At 41.1% G+C, this 8,071-nt stretch overlaps 1 pseudogene; it reads left to right on the forward strand.

Moving 5' to 3' along the window:
* Window positions 1-1,297: 1,297 nt before the first annotated feature.
* Window positions 1,298-4,300, forward strand: LOC144217517 (vomeronasal type-1 receptor 4-like; annotated as a pseudogene).
* Window positions 4,301-8,071: the final 3,771 nt, after the last annotated feature.

The following is an 8,071-nucleotide window of genomic DNA, read 5'->3' on the forward strand; positions in this document are numbered from 1 at the left end:
TAAGATCCTAAAACATCATATTGTTGTTGGCCTATACGATAAGTCTTTCAATACAAATGGAAACTTGTTGCATGCAAAATTATACAAAAACTACAAAAGATAGGAACCACAATAGCAAGGTCTAAACACTGAACTGAATAGAGAGGTGAACTATGTGAAGGCACAGCTGACATGGTTTGGTAGTGGAGCGCAGTGGTTAGAGCACAGTCTTCGCAAACAGCCCAGCCAGCCTGTGGTCCCCACTCTGCCCTCAAACCTGCATGTGAATTTACCAGAGTGCTCGACCTCTGTGTCCAAAGTTCCACTTCTCCTTGCAATGAATATAAGGTAATGGCAGTGCCTACCTCATGCAATATGAAGACGTATTAAAATATCAGTGGTACACCATGATAGCACTGATACATGAAAACTAAGTGTTATCGAAACGTTCTAACTTCAACTCTGGGAAGCTTCTTAACAACAAAAATTTAATGACTTTTCTGTGAAAATCTTGGATTTCATTTGATATGATCAATATAGTCCATACCATGTGTGCTCAGGGAAGCTCCTAAGGCTCTCAAGATGACGGTTGATTATTGGAACCTGACTGGCATCAAACATTTGCCAAAAGAAATGGTCTACTTAGCAAAGACCATAGAGGGATTCCAGGCACTTTTTCTCTTCCTTATCATCACCTCCTTTTCAAACTCATTGCACACTCAGGTCCACATGTGTGATTCTCAAACACCTATTTCTATCCAAGTCATGACCATTCACCTTAAAGGTATCCACAAGACAATAAAGAATTTGCTTGAACATTTCCTCAATGATTTGGAATGTAACTTTGTTTTCTACCCACACAATGTTGGCAGGGTGTTTCCAACGGTGCCACTGGCCTCTTAAGCATCTCTAGCTATTTTGGTCAGCACAAGCAATGACAAGCTTCAGAGTTTTTCTTTAATATATAAATCAGTAAATTTCAGAAGTGATTTATTCCATGATGTAAGTAATGAATCACATTGTTTTTTCCAATGTGAGTAACCAGTATCAGTTTTCTGAAAATGCTCTATTAGTATTAAGCGTTCTTTCCACATGCTACCACTTACCTTTGCTTCTTCCAGATTATACTAATATATCTTTCATGTTGACTTTTCCATAGAATACTCTGGTACTTCACTCCATTTACTCCTGCCTCTACAAGTCTCTGGCAATTCCAAAGGAGCAAACCACCCAAAGTGACTCTTGATGTCAAAATCTTCAAGGAAACTTTTTGTTCACGGGAATGAGTGTCATTATAATGTAAAGGAAATCTTACTGAATGATAGGTTTCAGAGATTTGGCAACAGCAATCAGCTTCTTATCACAGATTATAGTTGGAATCCTGGGCAATTTCGCTCTTCTTCACCATTATGTCTTCCATTATGACATTAAAGGGAGGCTGAGACGCACAGAGTTGATTCTCATGTACCTGATTATAGCCAATCCCTTGATGATGCTCTCAAAAGATGTCCCCAAGACATTGGCAACTTTGGGTGTGTGAGATTTCTTCAACGAGTTTGGATGCAAGCTTCTCTTTTATGTTCAGAGAGTGGGCAGGGGAATGTCCACTGGCAGCACCTGCCTCTTGAGTGTCATCCAGACCATTGTGATTAGCCCCATGAACTCCTGTTGCAAGGACCTTAAAGTCAAAGCTCCAAAGTACACTGACTTGTCCATTTACCTCTTCTGGATCATGTATCTAATAGTAAATCTTATCATTCCTATGTATGTGTTATATGTGCCAGGGAAACCGAGCAGCCAAAACATCACAAAGGAAAGAGATTTTGGATACAGTTCTATGTATGATTATGATACAATCTCAGGGTCTCCCTATCCAACACTTATAGTATTCCCTGAAGTTTCACTTACTGGGGTGATGATGTGGGCCAGTAGCTCCATGGTTTTCATCCTGCACAGGCAGAAACAGCAGGTCCAACACATTCAACTCTAGGGGGGACTAGCTTTCTCCCCAGATCTTCTGCTGAGTCTAGAGCCATGCAGAGCTTGTCCTGGTGAGTACCTTTTTAATTCCTCTCCTCCATCTTTCATGTTTGTATTGCTCTTATGTATAATCATAGCTGGTGGCTGGTAAACTCCACTTACCTAATTTCTCAATGTTTTTTAACTTTCAGTCCCTTTCTGATCATGAGATGAGACTCCACGGTATCTAAGCTCTGCCTTTTCTGGATAAGGGACACACATTGTAGCAGAAGGAGTAAGTGGTATCATTTTATGCAATTCTCAATTCATTATTCACTCATCAAATTGGAAAAGTCAATATGGCATCTTATAGTTTAAATTTTTTCAATATTTATTTATTAGTGACAGAGAGTAGGAGAGTGACAGACAGAGAGAGAGAGAGGGAGACAGAGAATCTATGCTGTCAGCACAAAGCCTGACATAGGGCTCGATCCCACAAACCATGAGATCATGATCTGAGCTGAAGTCACACATTCAACAGACTGACTCACCCAGGCACTCCAGTACAATATCTAACTTAGTAGCCACTTGTTATTCTACAGTGGACCCTAATGGTTCTTTGGGATTCCTTATGATGGCTGAATGTAGGAGCCATATAGGCATACTGGAGGTGAATAATGCGCGTTAATCTCATCCTCATACATAGTATCCTGTTGATAGTAGTCTCAATCAAATGTTACTTGATGTAAATTGTATAGATTTGACCCTAGGCCTTTGTTGGATTAATTAGACATTTGAACAAATAATGGATTCATGGGAAATTGTGGCAAGAGCTAATACAGTCCACAAATGACTGCTGGATATTGCTGGAACACAGTTCTGCTATGGATTTCTCATGTATATACATGCCTCTGAGACATGTACATGCCTCTGAGAAGCATGGACAGCTCTTCTTCTATACTGTGTTACCCTATGTGTGATTAGAAAAATACCGAGGGAGATAGGGACAGTGTCACCCACCAGAAGACAAGATTGACTTATTTGGTGTACTGGGAAACAAAGCTAAAGTCTTCCTCAGGGTCAAAGAGTACAGCAGATGAGCTAGCAATCCCCTGGAAAAGATTGGGATTTAGTACAATCAGGGTTCCTCGGGTGTAATCCGAACACTCAACAGATCCAACACAACAGTTGGAATCAGCGTGTTCATGCTCCCTGCTGGGCCATGAGTAATAAAGTGCTTTGTTTTCAATCTAGGAATCTCTTGTCATCTGCTGGTAGCTATAAGAGTTACAGGGTAATCTCAGACACCCACAGTTCCTGAAGTAACCATAGGTGTGACTCAAAAGAGACAGACAGAGTCACAGATTTACACAGCCATGATAGAAGGCAGATAAATAGGTAAAACTCGTTAAAAATAGATTCTACTGAAGCAAAACTCAACTACTCTCTAAATCACAATATTTTCTGGTATTTGGGCAGGACAAAGACTTGAGAGAGCCAATTGATTCTATCCATATGGAGAAGAAGATAAGATGTTTGAGCATGCTGGTGACATTGCAAGCAGAGGGATAAAACCAACGGATAGGGCACAGCAGAGGAAGAGGGCAGAGATCCAAAAGGCTTCATAAGCAGTAAGTTTGGAGCGACAGTGGAAGAAAAATGTCTATTGTAAGAGGGTACCAACTCTTTGCCCTAGTATTTCCTGGAACCTTCTGTCATTCTGACTATGTCTTTCGATATCCACATAGGTCACAGATGTTTTTCTGTGTAAGTAGATTCTTTTGGGAATGTTCACTGAGGGCTTCAGTCTGAAGTCTTTCCTTACAGACAGCATATCTAATTTTATGGAGATGGTTAAGTTCACAACACAGGAGATCCTGGTAGTGTCAGCTCATGGGAATTAGCACAAACTCCTAGGAAAACGTTAGCCTTTAAAGGCTGTGGAACTGGTAGACTGAAAGACAAGATAGCAGAGGGTTAAACCAAGAAAAGCAAATATCTATGTCATGTGTAGAAAGATGGAGATCCCAAGGAATATATTTACATGATGACAGAAAGAATATGAACTAAATGGATGTCAGGAGAAGAGAAGAGAGATCCAGTTGTTCCTCCAGGCATAGAATAAATTAGGTGAATAGTGTGGACTGATGTAATTTTTCTGTGCTGTCCTGACCCAGCTATCAGGCTCTTATTAGAGGCCAGGCATTTCTGCCTCGCAAAGCAGCTGATGAAGTCCACACGTCAAACCACAGTGAGACTTGTAGCACCGTGCCTTGTCCCCTTCCTCACCCAATCTCTTCAGCTCCACGGAAGCCTTGCAAACCAACCACCTTGCAACTACCAAAACAGTGAAAATCAATAACCTAGCAGCCACTGTAGGAGTCAAGAAGTGCTCTAGAACTCCCCAAAAGCCCAACTGCACAGAAGTTTTACACAGTAACCTATCTGCTAGTTTGCTAGAAATATATACTCTCTTGGCTTTTCTCTATTTGATATCATTGTCAGCTTGATACATGTGCACCTCCTTACCCTTTGAGAATTCCTTAGATAGAGGCAGTGGCAGTTGATTAATGCTATAGTGCTTGGAAAAGGGACAGTGTATGTGTGTTTGATGGAGGCCCAGGAAATGGGAGATTAGAATGAGATGGTACAGAGAGTCTGGATGTGGGACATAGAGAGCTGGAGGAAGGGAGAAGGCAGCAAGATAAAAGGCAAAATGTAATTAAATGGTTCAGCCACTCTGGAAAACAGTATGGAGATTCCTCAAAAATTAACACTAGAAACCCTGTGATCCAGCAATACCACTGCTGGAATTTACCCAAGGGATACAGGAGTAGTGATGCATAAGGGCACATGTACACCAATGTTTACAGCAGCACATTGAACAATAGCCAAATTATGGAAAGACCCTAAATGTCCATCAACTCAGGAATGGGTAAAGAAGATGAGGTTTATATACAATAGAATACTACTTGGCAATGAGAAAGAATGAAATCTTGCCATTTGCAACAACATGGATGGAACTGGAGGGTATTATGCTAAGTGTAGTAAGTCAGTCAGAGAAATACAGATATCATATGGGTTTTTTTTTAATTTTTATTTTTTCATTTATTTTTTTCATTCCTTGTCAGGTTGGTTTCCATATAATACCCAATGCTCATTCCAGCAAGTGCCCTCCTTCATTCCCATCACCGCTTTTTCCCTCTGCGCCAACCCCCTCAACCCTCAGTTTGTTCTCATTATTTAAGTCTCTTATAGTTTGCCTCCCTCCCTGTCCTTATCTTTTTCCCCCTCCCCTTTCCCATGTTCCTCTGTTAAGTTTCTCCTGTCTCACAGATGAGTGAAAACATATGTAGATGCCATATGTTTTTACACATATGTGGTTCTTGAAAAACTTAACAGGCCATGGGGAATGGGAAGGGTAAAAAAAGTTAAAAACGGAGAGGGAGGGAGCCAAACCACAAGAGACTCTTAAATACAGACATCAAACTGAGGGTTCATGCAGCATGGGGGAGAGGGGAAAGTGGGTGATGGGCATTGGGAGGAGCACTGGGTGTTGTATGGAAGTCAATTTGACAATCAATTATGTTAAAAAATAATTGAAATCAAACTAATAAAAACAGCAAGTTACACTGCAAGACCAGGTTTAAGATTAAAAAGGGACAAAGTATGCAGGGAATTCAAGATCAAAGGGGTACGGGGATCTGATAGGAAAAGGTGTACAGGGAGTACTGGGAACAAAAGGCATGACGTCACGGAGACGAGATGGTCAGATATGGCAAAAAATATAAAAGTAAATCTATGAACTTTAAAAGAAGAAACGAGAGTCCATCTTGATAACCTTGGACTAGATGTGGTTTCCTAAACACAATAGCAAAAGCAAAAACAACGAGAAAAAAATATATAAAAGGACTTCATCCTTATTAAAAGCCTTTATCCATGAAAAAAAAAACACTATCAAGAGAGTGAGAGACACCTCAGGAGATGGGAGAAAATATGTGTCAATCACACATCTGATCAGAGGGTACTATCCACGATATAAAGGACTTGAATAACTCAAGAAGACAGAGGCCCAATTTATTTTATTTTTTTAATGTTTTATTTATTTCTGGGAGAGAGAGATAGAGACAGCGTGAGCAGGGGAGGGTCAGAGAGAGAGGGGGGGTTACAGAATCTGAAACAGCTGTCAGCTAACAGTTCAGAGCCTGGAACCTGCTTCAGATTCTGTATCTCCCTCTCTCTCTCTGACCCTCCCCTGCTCACGCTGTCTCTATCTCTCTCTCCCAGAAATAAATAAAACGTTAAAAATTTTAAAATAAAAATGGCTAAAGGAAGAAATAGGTATTTCTCTAAAGCAATATTCAGACATGGCCAAAAACACATGAATGATATTCAATGCCATGAGTCATCGAGGGAATGCAAATAAAGACCACACTGAGACACATTCATTAGAATGGCCAGTAGAAAAACAAACAAACAATAAAATGTTGCTGTGACAGTAGGGAGTTTGCAACTAAGTATGGTGATATATCACAACTACATTTCCTGTGGTGATCCCTTTGTAATGTATACAAATATCGAATTATGATGTTGTATGTTTGAAAGTTATATAAGTGTATGATGATTATACCCTCAATTTAAAAAAACATGAAAGGATGTTCAATATTAAAGAATACAACAGTGTTTACAGCATCACTATTCACAATAGCGTGACATGGAAATAAAATGTGGTATAAATGTGATAGGGAGGCAAGATGGCAGAGAAGTAGGGAGCTCTGTACATTTCACTCACCCCAATCTCTCAAACAGAGAAGGCCTGAAGCCACAGGACACTGGACCGCAGGAATTTTGGAGGAAAAGAGACAGAGTCCACTAAGAAGACAACCTCATAGGTGCATGAGTGTGAACTGGGGAAGATAAAAGCAGACTGGGACCTGGAGACACAGAAGGAGGGGAGGATACCCCCTTCATGGGGAGCCACGGAGAGTTGAGGGGAAGAGAAAGAGCAGCTGAAACTGCTCATAGAACTATCCCTGAGAAGAGAAAAACCTCAGTTCTAGAAGGAGAGTTATCCTATGTCTTGCTGTGGTGCTGATGTTGGGCTGGGTGCTCCGGTCCCTGGCGGTGCCAGGAGAAAGTGCTCCGCGGCTCTCCTGGCTTGATCCATGACTGGGAAGGACCCAGCCTGTGGGTTTATATTTTGGGCGGTATCGATAAAGTGCGAGGACTAAGACCTGGAAACAAGGTGGGGCATGGAACATAGAACATGACCCTACTTGGCTACGCCTGTGGCACAGGTAGACCTAACCCAAAAGAGTGATTTGCAATGCTTGATTCAAGAAGGGATTGGGGCACTGTCATTTTTCTCACCACAACCACCAAGGCAGGACCTCAGGGAGCAGCCCACTGACCGCAGGGAAGGCAAGATCTGCCTACACCAAATCATGCCCATACAGGCTAGAGAGACTTTTGGTTTTTTTGTTGTTGGTTTTTTTTTACCAGAGCCCAGGACAAGACCAACATGGATGCACTGACATGATTAATTCTAGATCAATTCTTTCTATTCAGTTATGTTTTCCTTGTCTCATTTGTATCCCTCCCCTCTGATGGACTGGACACTCTGGTCATTAGTTTGGTTCAACAGTCACATTTAATCCATTCTCTAGATGTATATTCTACACCTCCACTGTTACTTTCCTATTTCTCTCTCTCTGGAGTAATCAGATTATATAGTTTCTCAGAGTAACATTATTCATTTCTTTCTCCACACTTCCTACCATATTCTCTACTTTCTCTCTCTGCATTAAGCCTCTTAGTCTCTCTGCCAGGTCATTTTCCAATTTCGCTTTCTCCCCACCGCTGGCATTTCTCTCTTTGTATATGCTCTTCCATCAGCACTGAATACACCCTGCTCTTTATTTGTATCTGGGAATACTGGCTTTATGCTTTTAGATTGTCCTTTTTCTTCTAGGTTTTTTTTTTTTTCTCGTTCCCTTTAGGTTTGCTTATTTGTTGGATTTGTTTGTGCATTTGCAAGCTCATGTTCCCTGTGTGTTTGCTTGTCTATTTTCCTTTCCAGGGCTACCTCAAGGAACAAGCCAAAGTACACATGGCGGAGAGTCCCATATACCAT

The sequence above is a fragment of the Crocuta crocuta genome, unplaced genomic scaffold, assembly GCF_008692635.1.
Source record: "Crocuta crocuta isolate KB4526 unplaced genomic scaffold, BGI_CrCroc_1.0 scaffold334, whole genome shotgun sequence".
In the NCBI taxonomy this organism is placed as follows: domain Eukaryota; kingdom Metazoa; phylum Chordata; class Mammalia; order Carnivora; family Hyaenidae; genus Crocuta; species Crocuta crocuta.